This window comes from Lepisosteus platostomus, chromosome 5 (assembly GCF_059453375.1).
Source record: "Lepisosteus platostomus isolate fLepPlt1 chromosome 5, fLepPlt1.hap1, whole genome shotgun sequence".
Lineage (NCBI taxonomy): Eukaryota > Metazoa > Chordata > Actinopteri > Semionotiformes > Lepisosteidae > Lepisosteus > Lepisosteus platostomus.
Window position 1 is genome coordinate 23192684 of NC_142615.1, and position 18632 is coordinate 23211315.

The 18632-nt window shown below is 44.7% G+C and overlaps 1 non-coding gene across 1 annotated transcript; it reads right to left on the reverse strand.

Annotated features, from left to right (window-relative positions):
- Nucleotides 1-4631: 4631 nt before the first annotated feature.
- On the reverse strand, nt 4632-4713 carry trnal-uag (transfer RNA leucine (anticodon UAG)). The gene has a single exon. It is a non-coding gene; the product is annotated as a tRNA-Leu (tRNA).
- Between the last annotated feature and the right edge of the window lie 13919 nt (nt 4714-18632).

Consider the following 18632-nt stretch of genomic DNA (forward strand, 5'->3'; position numbering starts at 1 on the left):
AATATTTAAGAACTGTTCGAATTTGAGAAAAATACACCGAGCGTCTCTGTGTTTCGCTCCCATGCACATGAAATAAAAACTTTAAATAAATACGGAAATAAAAACGGAAACGCGGAAAAAGCTTGCGGATTGCTAAAGCAGGTAAGCTACACTATTTTTGAAGAACCTTATTTACCGTTGGCAAAAGAGCTGACACGTATTATGTGTGGAAAAAAAGCTGCTAAACAGCTCGACCAGCTGCCCCCCTTCCCCTGAAAGACACAGTCATTCATAGAATTATTGAAATGAAGGATTATATCAAAAGTACACTGATAGAGCGCGTTAAGATGAGCAGATGTTTTTCACTGCAATTAGATGAGTCTGTAGTCGATTTGGCCAATTTGCTCGTTTACGTTAGATACGAGTTTGAGGGTATGTCCCATGAAGACTTTCTGTTCTGTAAACCGCTACCAACAGGAACTACAGGAGAGCACATATTTCAGCTTCAGAATGAATTTATCGAAGAGAATGACCTCGACTTGATAAAATGCATCTGAGTTTGTACAGACGGTGCTAGAGCAATGACAAGCCGACATAACGGTGCAGTTGCACGAATTAGAGAGGTTGCTCCAGAAATTAATGTACGCATTACAACATCCACCGCGAGACCTTTGCCGTCAAGAAAATGCCTGATGATTTAATATCTGTTAGACTCTGTTGTGAATTGTATCAAGGCTCGAAAAATTAATTCACATCTCCTTTGCTCAACTAAATAGGCTCACCCCTCTCACTGAAATGGTGCTTTTTTATTAGTTGTTGTTAATGTTTTTTTTTTCTGTAAAATACTTTGAGAAGCCACCTTTAAAGGCGCTATATCAAATAAAGTTCATTATTATAATATTTATTATATGTATGTGTGAGTATGTGCACGTACACTCATGTTGGTCATTGAGAATTTCTGGGGTTCCTATGAGATGATGACTTGTAGGTGGTACTTGGATGCTTTGGTTGGATTAGGGGTGGTACTTGGTCCAAAAAGTTTGAGAACCACTGCTGTAGATACTTTATTGATCCCATGAGGGAAATTAATAAAGCTTATCCAGCTGGCTTTTATGTTTCACACTAAATTGCGATCTTGAAACCAAAATAATTAGAAATATGGAACACAACCATTGTTCTCCAAGAAGGAAAGCTGTTTAACACTGACGTCACTCCTTTTTATTTAACCCAGATTGTGAAGACAACTCCACCCTATCAAAGGAAAATGTTGCACAAAAGTTGGAAAGCCCACTCTGAATCCATCTGTACTGTATATTTGATTTCCGCGATCCGTTCAAGGCTGCTTGGTGCTTCGCAAGCAAGTCATGTTCAGGGAAGAAACTCAGCTTAGAGAACTACTGGTGCATTTTCACTTATTGAATTTGATCTTTGTACTCTCTTTTCATTCTCAGCTATAATATTTCAAAATTACAGTTCGGATTTGTTGGAAAACTTCACAGGCATTATTAAGTTAGGACTGTACAATTGTATTTTAATATCTTGGTATATTTACCTTCATTTTAATATGGATGTAACCATAAATGTTGTACTTTTGTCGTACATTTTAACTGAGGACGCACGACGACTATTATACCTTGTGATACATGCAAGACATCTGTAAACGAAGATGTAATTAGTCAAATTGGCAATTAACAGAAAACCACAATTGTATAATATTATTTCTCTATGTCGATGATCAGTTGAAGGATTTGAAGAAACTATATATTATTCCTCGATATCGATGATCAGTTGAAGGATTTGAAGAAACAGCAGCGATAGCAGGTGATTTTGGTTTTGAACCCATCTTTACACCTCAATAATCCATTTGTCCTCGAAAAAAGAAAAGACAGGCATGTTTTGAGTCTCATAATGATCATCTTCTCGATCCAAAGAAACATATAAATTTGATTCCTTCCGTAGTATTTTGGATTTTCTTACGAAGATCTCACGAAGTATTGCCAGGATCTATATTTAGCGTTCGGTAGCGATAACACTGCTGATATTGATTGAGTAGAAATCTATGATGTATTGACAACTTTATCTGAAGCGAGAAGTCCTAGAACGCTGTCTATGAAGTGTTAGGATTCATACCAAGATATACTTTTTGTTTTCAACCCAAAATGCTGCTATTGCATTACACATTATATGAACATTACCAGTTTTGGTAGCTTCTCTGCATGATTTTTCAAAACTGAAACTAATTACAAAATTATTTAAGATCAACCATGACAAAAAAATTATAAATAAGGACTAATATTAATATCAACTGATGTTACTACAGAAAAAAAGATTTAACTGAAATATTAATAAGACTATGCAAGCCTAAAAAGTAGAACAATTCAATTTATATAACTTTTTTTTTTTAGAAATGGGCTCACACACCGGAAGACACTAACGTTTCTCTTCGTTAGAGTATGTGAATAACAGTTTAACCCAAAATATTTGGAGTCCAGAGGGAGGACTTGCTCGCTGAATGATCTCTCATTCAGTGAGATTCAACAGGTGTTTTCTTCAACAGCCACTAAAAGTCTGATGACCTTCTCTGGATTTCCTGAATATGACGTAAAATTAGTTCAAATCATTTGGTAGTTAACACAACGAAATGCTTTGGAGGTACATTTAAAACAGCAGAGCAAGACTGTAGCACTTCATGTGTGACTGAATTTAATTGTGTAAACCTGGCTCTCTATGAACACGAGCAAAGAGTTCTTACTCAACAGAAGATTGCGATGCGAGCACAATAATTTAAGACATCTGGAGACGCCAGAGATTGAACTCAGGACTTCATACATGAAAAGCATGCACTCTACCACTGAGCTACATCCCCTATGACACAGATGGTGGAACTGACTTAAAGATGTGCATATGTTTACTGACCACAATCCACCCTTCATGAATAATTGAAATGAATAATTTATTTTTATATCCAGTCACATGGGCGACGGTGGTTGATTCTTCAATGGGGGAGTGCGTTTTTCTACCTCCTTACTCGACTGTCTTTCAATTATGTTTTCTTTGAAACCTTTTTGCATCTTTTAAGTGCTTGCAATTAAATTACGCATAGAAAAACAGCAGTACAGTTGATGTTCATGGACTGATGCACACAACTCCAGTGATAAAGCCCTTTTGTAAATATTGTAGAAGAATGTTAAAGGGCGAAACAACGCTCCAACCACGTGAATGGTAACAAGAAGGATCGTGTTCTTATTTAATATGTGCTTTTGAATTGCCTTGTCAATACACACAGGCTTTAGAGATGGACAAATAATTGAGTGAATCAAATTAGTTTTTGTTGGTCGTCTGTGTCTTCATAACTTTGTAGGTGAGAGAGAGGATTGCGAACATGTGCAGGTGCTTCTCAGAAGTGCGTTGGTGGTATAGGTTCCTTCAAATAACTGAGCCAGTGCATCCCAAATCTTTTCAAGATGATCTGTGATCTGGTAACACATCTCCTGAAACTAACATTCGAGGTAGGAAGTGTGCTCTTAAACACCAAAACACTCAAAAAGGAAGAAGCAGATCTCTGTACACAAGACGGTAGTGCGATATTAGAATTTCAGAGTTCTTGACGGATTCAGGCTCCTTCTCAGAGGTCCTTGCTCGCCAAATAACTTTGCATCTGAGGAAGAGCACCACGGAAAAAACCCAACTCAACAAGAGAGCGCGTTGGTTGCTCTTGCTCTTAATGCAAGGAGCTGTTTTTTTTTCCTCGCAATAATAATTATTAACCAGAAACAGCAGCACAGGTAGGTCGCATTTGTGATTATGTCATTTCTCTGCTTCAGCAAGGTCAATAAAAGACTCTGAAAGTAGTAAAGCAAAACTGAACTCAAAATCATATTAGGAATTCTGAGCGATATCTCCATACAGGTAATCCAATAAGAACGTTGAAATATTTGAATATCATCATCTCTGTAGATTGCGCTGCTTTTTATCCAGAGTAAAACTATTGGATTGAAGGAATGCTAACCGCTGGGTTAAAATGTATAGTTGTTATTTGGAGAAATCTGTAAACTCGTGATCGACAGTGCTGATTATTTTCCTGGAGACGGAGCACTGATGACCTATCCGAGCTAATTGATAAAGCTCACCCAGTGGATACTCTAGCAGAACGTCAAAGAACATTCACCTTTGTATCCAAAGAAACCACAGGAACAACATCAGGAAGCACAATCAATTCCCCTTTTAAATCTTTCCTGTAAGGTATGCTATGTGAATTCATGAAGTTAATCCTCTGATCTCTTTTGATCACGAACAAAGTACTTCTGATGGAGCGCTATGTTCAAAGATTTAATAAGCTTTACCCCTGCCAACGATTCGGCGTGAAGAATTAAAAGTTTCACAGACCAAAGCAGCTCACCACCACAGCCAATATTGAATGTACTGTACTTGCCGGTACACTATCATGTGCACTGCCTCAAAAGTGATCTTGGCAGATGTTGTTCCCTACATAAAGCTGAACGTGCCAAAGAGAATTTCTGTTGAGAAAACAAAATATTTTTTCTGCCTTGATGTTAAGCCTGTCTTTTAGAAAGTTTATCTCTTAACACCTCCTGCAGCCTAACAAAAAGCACTTTTACTGATCGTATTGCAGGTCTTAAAACATTAACATTTGGCAGCGGTGGGATTTGAACCCACGCCCCCAGAGAGACTGGAGCCTAAATCCAGCGCCTTAGACCGCTCGGCCACGCTACCTTCCTCCATGTCCATCTTCCTCACATTGCTGGCTTGGACTGGGGGGCTTCAGCTCTTGTAGTCGGATCTAATGATATCATGACATGTGGAAGTGACTGCACCTTCATCTTCTGAGATGCTTTCAATAGCACAAACGCTACTTTCACCGGCACAAACATAGCAATAACGAAGGAGGTGGGTTTCATCCTTTGTGCTGTTTGTAGGGGCGCAACTCTACGTCGATCTACTGACTTGAAGAGCAAAAATCAAAATCCTCTCCTACTGCTATTGCTTTTTTCATAGTTCCTTCAAATCCTTCATTTGAACGTCGATTTTGAAGGATATTGATGATAATACCACATAAATTGTGGTTTTCTTGTGATCGCCAATTTTATTCAAATATCAGCCTTTTTTACGGTTCCTTGCGTGTTTCACAAGGTATAATAGCCCCCCTCGCATCCTCAGCTAACATATTTTAAAATTACAATAGCTTATACAGCATGGATGTTTACATTTATATTAAAATTAAAGTAAATATACAAGAATACATACAGTACTAACCCAATAATTCTTGTCAGGTTCTCCAACAAATCTGCGTTGTTATTTTAACATGTTTCAGCTGAGGGTGCAAAAGGAGTATAAATCGGAGTATAAACCGTCAAGCGCTCGTGGCTGGAATACCACTCCGGGGACACCGTCGCCGACTCCAGGGAGCAGGTCGTGTGCAGAAAGATGTAGTCCAGGCGGCTGCACACTCCCCGGGAGTTTTTCCATGTCGTTCCGGCGTCGTTAGGGCGGCACCGTCTGAAACCGTCTACCAGGGAGAACTGCTTGAGTAGCGACTCCAGCTCTGCCGAGCTAGCGTCGCTCCCCTTCTCCCGGTCGACGTTGAAGTCCCCGCCAAGCACCACCTGTCTGTTGGTGGTGCAGCAGCTGGCCAGGTCAGCAAACACTTCCTTCCGGATAGAGGGTTCCGTCGGAGCATAGACGTTAATTGCTCTCAACTTCTGCCCCCTCCAGTCGATGTCTGCGACCAGGATCCGGCCCTGCACCACCGAGAAGGAGGAAACCAGCGTCATCTCTGGGTTTCTGAGGAGGATTCTCACTCCGGAAGAGTGGACCCCTCCTACGCTCCAGCATGATTCTCCCTTCGTCCATTCCCTGGTGAATGTCAGCTTGTCGCTTTCATCCTTCAGGTGGACCTCCTGTAAGAAACAAACTGAGAAAGACTTTGAGACCAGATCATGAAAGACTCCCCATCTTTTCACCGGGTCTCTTAGCCCTCTCACGTTAGTTGTTAGAAAGGTAAGTTTCACAATCATGATTAAACAAGTGAAAGTTGAACCTCCTCTCTTTGTGCTTACAGTGGAAAACTTGGGAGTCTACATCTGGGCACTGTTTAGCCTAGATGTAACTCCTCTCGTTCGGGTCCTGGGGGGAATATGCTGGGCTCCCTCCAGGTCTCGCTGGGGACTGAAAGGTAAACATGCTGGACAGGTCCAGCCCTACCATCAGTCCCAGCTCCAGGGCGGCTTCAAAGTAATCTTGTCTTCCTCGAGGATACTCTCCGCCACCGCTTCGGGAAGGCTTTTTTCTTCCCTTTCTCCAGGAGTTTCGGGGACCTCCAGTTGCTCCTGGGCCTTGGGGGAGGGGGGCTCCACTTCCTGGGCTGCCTCTTCCTGTTGTTCCTGGGCCTCAGGGGAGGGGGTTCCGACTTCCTTGGCTGCCTCTTCCTGTTGTCCCTGGGCCTCGGGGGAGGGGGTAACCTCTTCCTGGGCTGCCTCCTCCTGTTGTCCGTGGGACTCGGGGGAGGGGGGTTCCGTTTCCTGGGCTGTCACTTCCTGTCATCTTTGGGCCTCGGGGGGGGGGGGTTTCCATTTCCTGGGCTGCCTCCTCCGGTTGTTCCTGGGCCTCGGGGGAAGAAAGTTCCGTTTCCTCTAGGACGAGGAAACGGTTCTCCCTTACCACTGTAGGAAAACCGGCTCAGGGACGCCAAATATGTAAGAAAACCGGCTCAGGGACGCCAAATATGTAATCATAGTGGCTCTCTGAAGGCACCAGTTCTGTAGGGTTTGGGCATTTACTGAGACAATTATTAATTCTTTTGATTCTTTTGATGGCTTTAGAATCCAACCATGCGACATAACTCAAACAACGCACACACACAGGTACTAATACACGAGGATACATTTATTAATACATAAAATATGCATGTAAACCTAACAGATCTTATCGAGAGGGTTATCAGAATACAAATGATATATATTCAGTCAGTTACGAAGTGTTACACATATCAAGAGGACATACATTCAGTATATCATTCATTAAGACCGTTTCGTAAAGTGAACTTGGTTACAACTTCTACATTAGATACTCAAAACAAGAACATAACTCTTAGGAATTAAATTGATATCAACTGGTTGGGATTACAATTGAATTCTCGAGCAGTAATGCAGTGAAGTTGAATACTCATCCAATCTCTGGGGATTCAGATCTCCTGCGGGCACAAAGAAACAGTTGCAGGCTGTTGCTGTCCAATCCGCGCTCTCTGGCTCGGTGCCAGGCTGTGCTGTGCGGCTTGCGACGGTGCGCTGCTGATGCTCACTGACCAGCTAGTTAGTGTTGGCTTTAACTAGCAAAGTTTGCACACAGGAGAAAAGATGACTGTGAGTCCCAGCAAGTCAGGAAGAGGACCGGTTCGTTCCTGATGAAGAGCTAGTTCTGAATAGTGATTCAGCTGTCCACAGTTCTGACCTGTTCACGAGGCCTGCTGCTGGTTACTCTCTGGCAACCTCCACTCTAGACTCTTAGAACAAAGGAAAGTTCTGGCACTCGGACACACTGGCCGTTCCGTGGTTGTCCGGGCTGAGTCTCAGGATGGTCAGGAGGCGCTCTGCGAGAATGTCCTGCCCTTGGGAGCCTTCTGCTCCTGGGCCGTCCTGCCCTGGAATTCTCCTTTGAATTCCCTTTAGAACAGTCCACAGAATCCTCTCCAGAATCTTACTGAATCTTACTGAATCTCGTGTTGCCTGTTTTTACCTGGAGGAACTTCAGCTCATTGATTGGCTGAAAGTTCCATGGGCACCAGAGTCCCACGTGGGTTACTCGGCCCTACCAGTCCCTGATTGGTTGATCAAGGTGAGATATGAGTCACTTACTCCTGACACTTAGGAATGCAGTCCAGATGTCCAACTGGCAATCCCTAGACAGATAGGCGCCAATGGATGCCCATTGATCATGATAGCCAGACTTAGCTAAATGCATCCCCATTTGGGAGCTGTCCCTTATCAAAAGAAAACATCTTAAATCAGCCTGCATGAATAGCTTCTCTGTGGCTGCACCACAGAGATGAACAGAGAAATGGGGCCTCATTTGGGAAGCTCAGAAACACTTAATTCTGCCTTATTATTAAGCCTCCCCGCTACACCACTCTTTTCTTTTGTCCTTCCGAAGGTGGATCCTCTTTCCCTTCTTGCTGGGAGTTATCCAGGGCCCTTCCTCCGGTCAGCCATTTTGTCCGTCGTCCTGGCTGCCATCTTGAGGCACTGGTGCGGCTGGGGGTGTGGCCTCGGCAGTTTCGGTTCTCTGCGGGGGAGGTGCGGGTTCTTTGTTCTCACCTCTCTCCCTTTGTCTTGAGACCGGTTTCTGCTGGTCGGCTTCCACCACCTGCGCAAACGAAGGTTTGCTTACCTTGCATTCGTGAAGGAGGTGTCCCTCGGCGCCGCATCCATCGCACTTTTTGGCTGCCCGGCAGGTTTTTGCCAGGTGCCCCTCTTTGTTACAGTTGTGACATCTGACGATGTCACACGTGTTCTCCTTGTGGCCGGACTGTCTGCACTTCTTGCAGAAATCCGGCATCCTGGGGTAGTAAAGGTACCCCCTGTCGGCTCCGATGTTGAAGCGGGCCGGGGGGTGCTGGAAACCGTCGACGCCCTCTAGGTCCTCTTTCAGGAGGACTCGGTACTGGCGTTTGCCGTACCAGACGCCGCAACTGTCCCTGATCTCCGTCGGTTTGCCCACCACAGTTACATACCTCCCTAGGTACGCTGTTACCAGTGCCATTGGTACGTAGGGGTTGTACGTGAGGATTGTGATGGTCCTCTGGTTTGTCTTCCTCATAGGCTCCGGCCTGAAATCAGAGAAACGGGGGTGCTTACCTTTTTCTCTGATCATTTTCGTTGCCTTTTCATATGAGGCGTCCGTGGCTATGTAGGCCTCCATGTATCTCTCTGCCTTGTTGTCTTGCAGGCAGTAGAGATCTCCGGCCACCAACTGCAGGATCCCTCTCAGGAAGGTAATGAAAAAGGATTTCGCAGTTGGCATCGTCTCTGTTTTCTTGGTCCAGTGGAACCGGATCAGTGTCTTCTTGTCTGCCATCTGGAAAGGAGAAAAAAGAAAAAAGGAGAGAAAGAGAGAGAGCAAGGTCCTGTGGAGAGGAGGGTTTAGCTGCTAAAGGAGCAGCGAGTGAGCCCTGGACTTTGTCCTTGTGGGCAAAGCCCAGCTAGGTGCAGGCGCAGGAGGAGAGAGAGAGAGGGAGCGGATAGCGCTTCTGAGTCTCGAGGAAGAAAGCAAGCACCGCGGGCAGGCCACGAGTACCTACTCCCAGCCAAGAGGCCAAGGAGGTGGAGCAAGAGAAAGGGGGAGGGGAGAGGAGAGAGCAGAGAGAGAGAACGTTGCTGCCGGATCCCACCCAGCTCAGCTGCTGCTTGGCCTTAACCCCCTAGGCTCAACCTAGGGCGATACCAGCTCAAGCACTCTTCAGGATCTTCGATCGCCTTCTAGAACTTTGGAAAGACAAGAACTGCGGGCATGCCACTTGAACTTGATCTTAGCCAAAAGGCCGATAAAATTGGATTCCAGCTCACTGGCCCTGCAAAACTTAGTTCAAGACTTTAAACTCTCAGACACATATAGATGTATATATCCCACAACAGCAGAATATACATGGTCAGGGAGGAATAGCAGCTCCAGAATTGACTATTGCTTTGTCTCAGAGAGAGTGAAAGTTGTTGGGGTCACTCTTCAGCCTGTCTTCTTCTCAGATCATCAGGCTTTAGGGTGTAGAGTGGAACTCCAGGGCGGGACTGTCTTTGGCCCAGGCCTCTGGAAACTCAACACAAAGCTGCTAGAGAACGAGGGGGTAGTATCCCGCTACAAGGAGAAACTATCACAGTGGCTGTCCTTGCAGTGTCTGTACGGGTCAGTAAGAGAGTGGTGGGAGGAGGTGAAGGTGAGGACAAAGGCCTTTTTCATGGCTGAGGGAAGGAAGGCTGCTGCCAGACGGAGAGGAGTGCTAGCCAGGAAACAGAGGCAGCTGCAGCGTCTCTACACGATGCTGCACAGTGGCTTCGATGTGCTTGAGGATATCACCCTTTTAAAAAAGGACATCCGGAGCATAGCCGAAGAAAGCAGTCGAGGAGTGCTGTTAAGAAGCAGAGTGCAGTTCTTGGAAGAAAATGAGAAGTGTACTCGCTTCTTTTTCAGGAAAGTGGTAGGCTCCAAGTCTGTCATGGAAAGTGTAGTTGATGAGGAGGGAAGAGAGAGTACAGAGCTGAGTGCTATCCTCTCCTGCATCGAGGCCTTCTTGTCACGGACGTCCAAAGGGACTAACTGTGGGGAGCAGGAGTGCGGAAAAAGACCCATATGCGTAGCGGCGAGACGGGAAAAAGGCCCGGGCTCATTAGTGCAAAGAGTTCAGGAATGCCGTATAGAAACCTGTGCCCTCAGGGAGCGGACGTGGGGCGCCCTGGTGCTAGGCGGGTCTCAGGACATCCGAACGTCAGTGCTGAGCGAGGACAGAGTGCAAGACCCGGAAATATATAGCCCAAGGGAAAGAGAGGGACAGGAAGGACAGCAGACCAGGAACTAGGGACAGGACAGAGAAGGACCGCCCTCTGGCTGCAGAGGGCGTGACACTTCTACTCAAGACTGTACAGCTCTACAGAGGTAAAGGATGAAGAAATTCATTTTTTTACCTCAAAGCTAGAAAACGTTTTGAGTGAAGAAGATAGGGAAGTACTTGAGGGGGATTTGACAGTAGAAGAGCTGAGAGTCTATGGAGAGCTTACAGAAGGGGAAAACTCCGGGTGCTGACAGGCTCCCTAAAGGGGCGTCTGCTTTTACTACTTGCACGAATGAAGGGAAAAAAAAGCCAATCCATGTGAACGAACAGCGCTTTACAGAGGAGTACTACCTGACTGGATCGTTGATGAACGACAGAGGTCACTCCGACCTCTTCTCGGTTTTCTTCAATGACTTACTAAGGATCTTCTTCACATTCGCCCATGCAGGGGAAGCCAGTTACACCAAAGCAAACGCAGGAAAGTGCAATTCAAGCAGAGACCAGGAGAGACTTGTTTACACCGAGAGTGGGCGGAGAATGGAACAATGCGCCCAGCCCTGTTGCTGGAGCCGATTCTTGATGAGATCTTGGGCTCACTAAGAAGCCCCCGCTGGATGCTGATCTTTCTGTTGTTCTTGCAGGTCCTGCACTGCATTTGAGCCAACAGAGCTCGTCCTGGTCTGTCGGCACAGCCCAATTGCGAATGATCTGCTCCGTGTACAGAAGGAACGTGCGTTTGGTACAAGAGTGCATGAAGGCACCGGAAATACATTGGCAACAAATGACCGGTCGCTCAAAACCTCTGTGAAGTACAGGAGCGTGCAAAACGATGCTGTTTCCGCCCAGTCTCGAACCGGGGACTTTTCAGGTGTTAGGCTGACGTGACAGCCTCTACACTACGGAAACCAGCAGGGACTGCTGCTGGTGTCTCGCTTGCATTTCAGGCTGAGAAAGGGAAGCGTCACTTTAGGAAGGGGGTGCTGCAGAGAGGAACAGAGGGCTCCATGAAACAAAACGCTGAAACCCGGGATCGAACCAGGGACCTTTAAATCTTCAGTCTAACACTCTCCACACCCACCTGCTCCAGCCTTCCTGTGTTGCGGCATGAGCGCACCAAGAGGAGCGGGAGAGTGTTGCAGGAACGTCACTCAGAAGGAAAGCCACCCAGGTGCGCCCTCTGAGCTCTGTCCAGCGCATCTTCCTCGCATGGACTCCTGCCTGCGACGGGCAGGAAACAATTAGCAAGAACAGAACAACGCCCCATGGGTGTCTCATGACCACAACTTAAGTTGTGAAAGGTGCAGGTGTGAGGGGTTGCCGGGCTACTTTGGAGCAGAGCTTGGGCGGAGGGGGGGCGGGAAAGCAGACAAAGAGGTGACACCTCAAGGTCTGCACGATCACAGCTCTCCGCCGACCAAGGCTTCCGCTCGATAAGCTACTGGACACACCCGCCCCTCCTCACACAGACCGTGGAAAAGCCCCCGAGTGGGAGGGCTCTCTCTTCCTCCCAGGAGCCCTTGGACACGACGCACAGACAGGGCGCGGGGAGCTGCCGCCTGCAAACACGGCTCCAGGCAGGACTCCACTCCGCAGGAGCCGCAGAGCAGAGCAGAGGAGATGGGGGCAGCTTAGCTCCTGTGCAGAGACCTGAGCTGTGGTTGCTGCGGACGCTGTCTTTTCAGTTCTCGGGGTAGGACATCAGGAAGCACATTGAAGCGCTGCGACATGCACTGTACAGATCCCGCCACTACTGGGCCCAATTTCCCCGGATCGAAACCGGGCTGAAACAGGCCTGTTTCGTTTGTTGCCACGCACACTGTTTGGGGATTCGCCTAGCGCTGTGATCGAAAAGACCCACTCACCTCTTAGTGTGGCGGGATCTGCACAGTGGATGTCGCAGCGCATCCTGCTTTCACTTCAATGCACGTCCTGATGTACCTTGTATGTCTCCCGCGTGACAGGTGGGGATACTCGCCACTATACTAACGAGGAAGACATCGCTCTCTGCTTAGTGTGCAAAACACTTACTTGCAGCATTGTGGGTGCTGTGGTTTAAATGCTATTGGTTTGTGAACAGAATACCCCTATCCCAGTGCATTGTGCCACATTAAATAAACGCACGAGAAAAAGAGATTCAGAACGCAAAGCTGTGTCAGTGTTCTGTGTAAAAAATCGGTTTGAACATCATGGGAGCTGTTTTTAATAAGCTGCTGAGTAAAGAATATTTTAATCTTCCTGCTGTCAGTAGTATTGTGCATATAGTTGACTCTTACCTGAATGAAAACAGGACGTAAAGAAAGGGTTTCAGAATTCAGACAAAGCTTTATTCGCGTGCTTACAGTCTGAGTAATTGGATACTGCACTATTCTGTTGCCTATAGTCATATACGGGTTTTTCGCATGAAGCCGTATTGAACAGCATTTCTCGCGTTGTGATCTTGTGTATACAGCGGTCCCCCAGGTTCCAGTTAGTGCGTAATTACGCATCGATGAAAAACCGGAGGTTTAAAAAAAGATAATTAGCTCACTGATACTTTGATGTAGAGGCTGTGGAAATATCCACATGTCGTGGTCTTTAAAATGTATTTGGTTTGAAGGCGTTCTGTGCTTCCGTTGCGATGATATGGACAAAAGAATATTCGTGATTGGTCAAAAAAATGTCATATAAACGAAAAAGTAAAGGCTGAGAAAGCATTCACAATGTATTTTATACACAAAGCAAGTATTCTCGCGATTCTAAGAGGTTTCGTGTAAACGCTACAGGCGTGCCAAAATCGTTTTCGAACTTCAAGCTAACTTTACTCCGGTCTGGTAACGTAGGTCACGTAGGTTAAAATCCCAGTCATGTTTTTTTTCCTATCTTGTGGTACATAACGTACCATTTCAGACTATCACAAAGGGCTTGATTTCGTTGAATGCATGTATTCATTTCCTTTCTGGAAAACTTGTATTTCAAGAAATTCACACAGCTTGCGAGAAATGAAATTCAATTCTTGATTATCAGTGCAGAAGAAATATTACCAGCTTAACCTGAAAGTTGTGATGTGAGACACGGACCCACCATTCCATCTGTGTGGCGCGTTTGGTTGTTCACTGAAAGGTTGGTGGTTCGAGTCCACCCAGAGACATGTTTCTTATGTGATGTAAACATTGTCTTCGCAAAGGTCGATTGGATTTCTCAGCGAAACCTTAACCATTTTAATATTTGCAGGAAATGCGAGTGCTTAACAGGTGTCAGAATCACCGGGAAATGTCCAATTACTGTATGCCCAACATCGCAACTCCCCAGAAAACCATATTCACCCAAGAAAAAGTCGAGTCGTCATTTATACCCCCGTTGTATCCTCTGCTGAAATATTTTAAAAATACAGTGCAGATTTGTTTAAGAACATGCAAGCATTGTTACATTAGCACCGTGGACTTTGATATTTTGACATATTTACCTTAATTTTAAACATAAATACTGTACAATCTATTGTAATTTTGTTGTACTATTAAAATATGTTAGCTGAGGATGCAAAGGGGTGAAAGGGAAAGGTCAGAGGGTGTAGTAACACCAAGGTTAGGATTGGTGGAGGTGATAAGGGTGTTGATGGTTTTTCTCTGTAGAGGATTTTGAGTTTTTTTTCCTTCTCTGAAGTGAGAAACTGGAAGAGTTGGGAGTTGAGGGATCTGATGAGGTTAGTTATGTAAGGAAGTTGATGTGGAGCTGTTAGCTGTAAAAACTCCTTAATGTCTTTGATGTTGTCATCAGCGATAAAAAGCACTCAGCAAAGATAAAAAGAAAATTTTCTTTGCTTACTGCCGTCTTTCTCACACCTGAAGAAGGCTCCACAGCCGAAACATTGTGATTCTTTTCTTCTCTTTTCAGCAGGAATAGTCCTTTACTTGTTCCTTTGCAGCCTACGCATGCTGACGCAGCTACTCACCCGATATCTAACATTCCTATAATCACAACTATGAATGTCCACTTTGGGTATTTTTTCGATGATTATTTATTATTATTATTTATTCTGTCATTGAAGCATATTTTATGTCATACTGAAGTGTCATAATCACTGAAAAAATATTTTTTTCATTTAGAAAGTAAGAAAATGATAAATCACTAGGAATTGCATTTAGCCTGTTCTGATCTAGATTTTCTAAATACTTTAACATGCCATGTTCACAATGTCACAACTCATAAATGAAACAGTGAATTATTGTAATTACAAAAGTACATAGTGTCGGGACATTGAGATGTTTTGGTAATGAGGATGGAGGGACATGCAATGTTCACAGGGTCAAATTTATAAAACGCTACAGTAAAATTTCTTGTATTTCGGGATTATGAGAGCCTGTTACATTGTGTCTCACACCTCAGTGTCAGAATTTTGAGACATTTTTATAACCAGGGGTATGTTCATAGCGATAAGCAGAAAGTGCGATCATCCTTTGCTCATCCTCGGTTAACCATATATTCTCATATGCCATGTTCTGAATGTCCCATTTAAAACTGCTATATTAAAATTAAGACTTTTTATGATCAGAAGGCAAGGTTGTGGTAAATATGCATAAAGTGCAAGTGAACTTATGTTTTGCCTTTGTCTTGTTATTGTGAGTTTTGAAAATTGGTTTTCGATTTTCTGAAATGTGTTTCACACAAAAATGCAATTTGGATAGTCACTACTTATATATTCCCCTTTACTGAGGATATGTACAGTAATCCATCCCGATTAGTACTTTTAAAAATTACTGTAGAGAGCCATCAGAAAGGGAATGAAAACTTGCATTAAACAAAATCAAGCTGCATGTAATCATCCATAGTGATACATTTTGTAAGACAAGACAAGAAGAAAGACACTGCTGGGATTTGAACGCAGAATCTCCTGTTTAATAGGAAAACACTTTAACCAAATCAGCCAAGATGCTGTCAGGGTATTAACATCATGTCTGCATAAGTGATTACAGCTGACTATCGCTGGAGGACAGTTCACTGTGAACAAGTCAGCCTGCATAATGAGGGGAAGAGACCAGCCTCTGTGATGCACTATAGAGTTACACTAACCTTCTATCCAACTGTTCTATGCTGCATTCTACCCTAATGGTAAATATTGATTTCCGTGCGTGTAATATTCATTTTTTTGTCAAATATTATCAAGCACAAATTTTGTTGTTGAAAATAAGCCTTGTGGTTTTCAATGTTGTGATCCTTTTCCCCCACTGTCACCCAAATTGATACACTGTGCTTTGACAATTCTTCAGGCGATATTGTTTAGAGGAGCTCAGTAGAATTAGTTTGCGTATATAAAGTATTTCTTTTCCCTTTAATCCTTTAAAACATATTACATTTTCAAAATATTGTATCTTTCTTCCTACTAATTGTAGCGGCAATGCTTGTTAATAAGACAGAATTAAGTGTTGCTGTGCTTTCCCAAATGAGGCCCCATCTCTCTCTTCATCTCTGTGGTGCAGCCACAGAGAAGCTATTCAGGCAGGCTGATTTAAAGATGTTTTCTTTTGATAAGGGACAGCTCCCAAATGGGGATGCATTTAGCTAAGTCTGGCTATCATGATCAATGGGCATCCATTGGCGCCTATCTGTCTAGGGATTGCCAGATGGACATCTGGACTGCATTCCTAAGTGTCAGGAGTAAGTGACTCATATCTCACCTTGATCAACCAATCAGGGACTGGTAGGGCCGAGTAACCCACGTGGGTCTCTGATGCCCATGAAACTTTCATCCAATAAACGAGCTGAAGTTCCTCCAGGTAAAAACAGGCAACACAGAGCTCCAAGACTATTCTAAAGGGAATTCAAAGGAGAATTCCAGGGCTGTGAGACAATTCCAGGGCGGGACGGCCCAGGAGCAGAAAGGCTCCCAAGGGCAGAACATTCTCGCAGCGCGCCTCCTGACCATCCTGAGACTCAGCCTGGACAACCACGGAACGGCCAGTGTGTCCGAGTGCCAGAACTTTGCTTTGTTCTAAGAGTCGAGAGCGGAGGTTGCCAGAGAGTAACCAAACGATCCACCCGAGGTTAGCACCAGCAGCAGGCCTCGTGAACAGGTCGGAACTGTGGACAGCTGAATCACTATTCAGAACTATCGCTTCATCAGGAACGAACTGGTCTTCTTCCTGACCTGCTGGGACCCACAGTCATCTTTTCTCCTGTGCACAAACTTCGCTAGTTTCAGCCAAAACTAACTAGCCGGTCTTCAGAGAGCATCAGCAGCGCAACGTCGTGTGATCCACTGTCCCAGCCTGAGGAACAGACAGTCAGCCCGTCTCTCAATAACAATAATACGGTGTGTGATCTCCTGTCCCAACCTGAGGAACAGACAGGAGTGAGCCAGTCTCTCAATAATAATAATACAGTGTGTGACTTCCTTTCCCAGCCTGAGGAACAGTGAGCTTGTCTCTCAATAATAATAATGCAGTGTGTGATCTCCTTTCCTAGCATTAGGAACAGACAGTGAACCTCTCTCTCAGTAATAAAAATACATACAGTGAGCCTGTCTCTCAATAATAATAATTCAGTATGTCATCTCCTGTCCCACCCTGAGGAACAGTGAGCCTGTCTCTCAATAATAAAAATACAGTGTGTGGTCTCCTGTCCCAGCCTGAGGAACAGACAGTGAGCCTGTCTCTCAATAATAATAATAATAATAATAATAATAATAATAATAATAATAATAATACAGTTGTAGTGTGCTCTCACGAGGCACCAGTTCTGTAGGGTTTGGGCATTTACTGGGACAATTATTAATTGTAGCAGTAAATAATAAAATGATTCTTTTAATGGCCTTAGAATCCAACCATGCGATATAACTCAAACAACGCATACACACAGGTACTAATACACGAGGAAATATTTATTAATAAAATATTTATACATAAAATATTTATACATAAAATATGCATCTTATCGAGAGGGTTATCAGAATACAAAAGGTATATATTCAATCAGTTACGAAGAGTTACGTATATCAAGAGGACATACGTTCAGTATATCATTCATTTAGACCGTTTCGTAAATGAACTTGGTTATAACTTCTACATTAGATACTCAAAACAAGTACATAACTCTTAGGAATTAAATTGATATCAACTGGTTGGAATAACAATTGTATTCTCGAGCTGTGATGCAGTGCAGTTGAATACTCATCCAATCTCTGGGGATGTAGATATCTTGCGGGCTCTCTGGCTCCGTGCCAGGCTGTGCTGTGTGGCTTGCGACGGTGCGCTGCTGATGCTCACTGACCGGCTAGTTAGTGTTGGCTTTAACTAGCAAAGTTTGTGCACAGGAGAAAAGATGAGTGTGGGTCCCAGCAGGTGAGGAAGAATACCGGTTCGTTCCTGATGAAGCGATAGTTCTGAATAGTGATTCAGCTGTCCACAGTTCTGACCTTTTCACCAGGCCTGCTGCTGGTGCTAACCTCGGGTGGATCCTCTGGTTACTCTCTGGCAACCTCCGCTCTCGACTCTTAGAACAAAGGAAAGTTCTGGCACTTGGACACACCGGCCGTTCCGTGGTGGTCCAGGCTGAGTCTCAGGATGGTCAGGAGGCGCGCTGCGAGAATGTCCTGCCCTTGGGAGCCTTTCTGCGCCTGGGCTGTCCTGCCCTGGAACTGTCTCGCACCCCTGGAGTTCTCCTTTGAATAGTTCTGTGTTGCCTGTTTTTACCTGGAGGAACTTCAGCTTGTTCATTGGCTGAAAGTTTCGTTGGCATCAGAGACCCACGTGGGTTACTCGGCCCTACCAGTCCCTGATTGGTTGATCAAGGTGAGATATGAGTCACTTACTCCTGACACTTAGGAATGCAGTCCAGATGTCCATCTGGCACTCCCTAGACAGATAGGCGCCAATGGATGACCATTGATCATGATAGCCAGTCTTAGCTAAGTGCATCCCCATTTGGGAGCTGTCTCTTATCAATAGAAAACATCTTTAAATCAGCCTGCATGAATAGCTTCTCATTGGCTGCACTACATAGATGAACAGAGAGATGGGGCCTCATTTGGGAAAGCACAGCAACACTTAATTCTGTCTTATTAACAAGCATTGCCGCTACAAGTGAAAGACTGAAGTGAAATAGAGTGGGGACGAAGGCAGTGAAG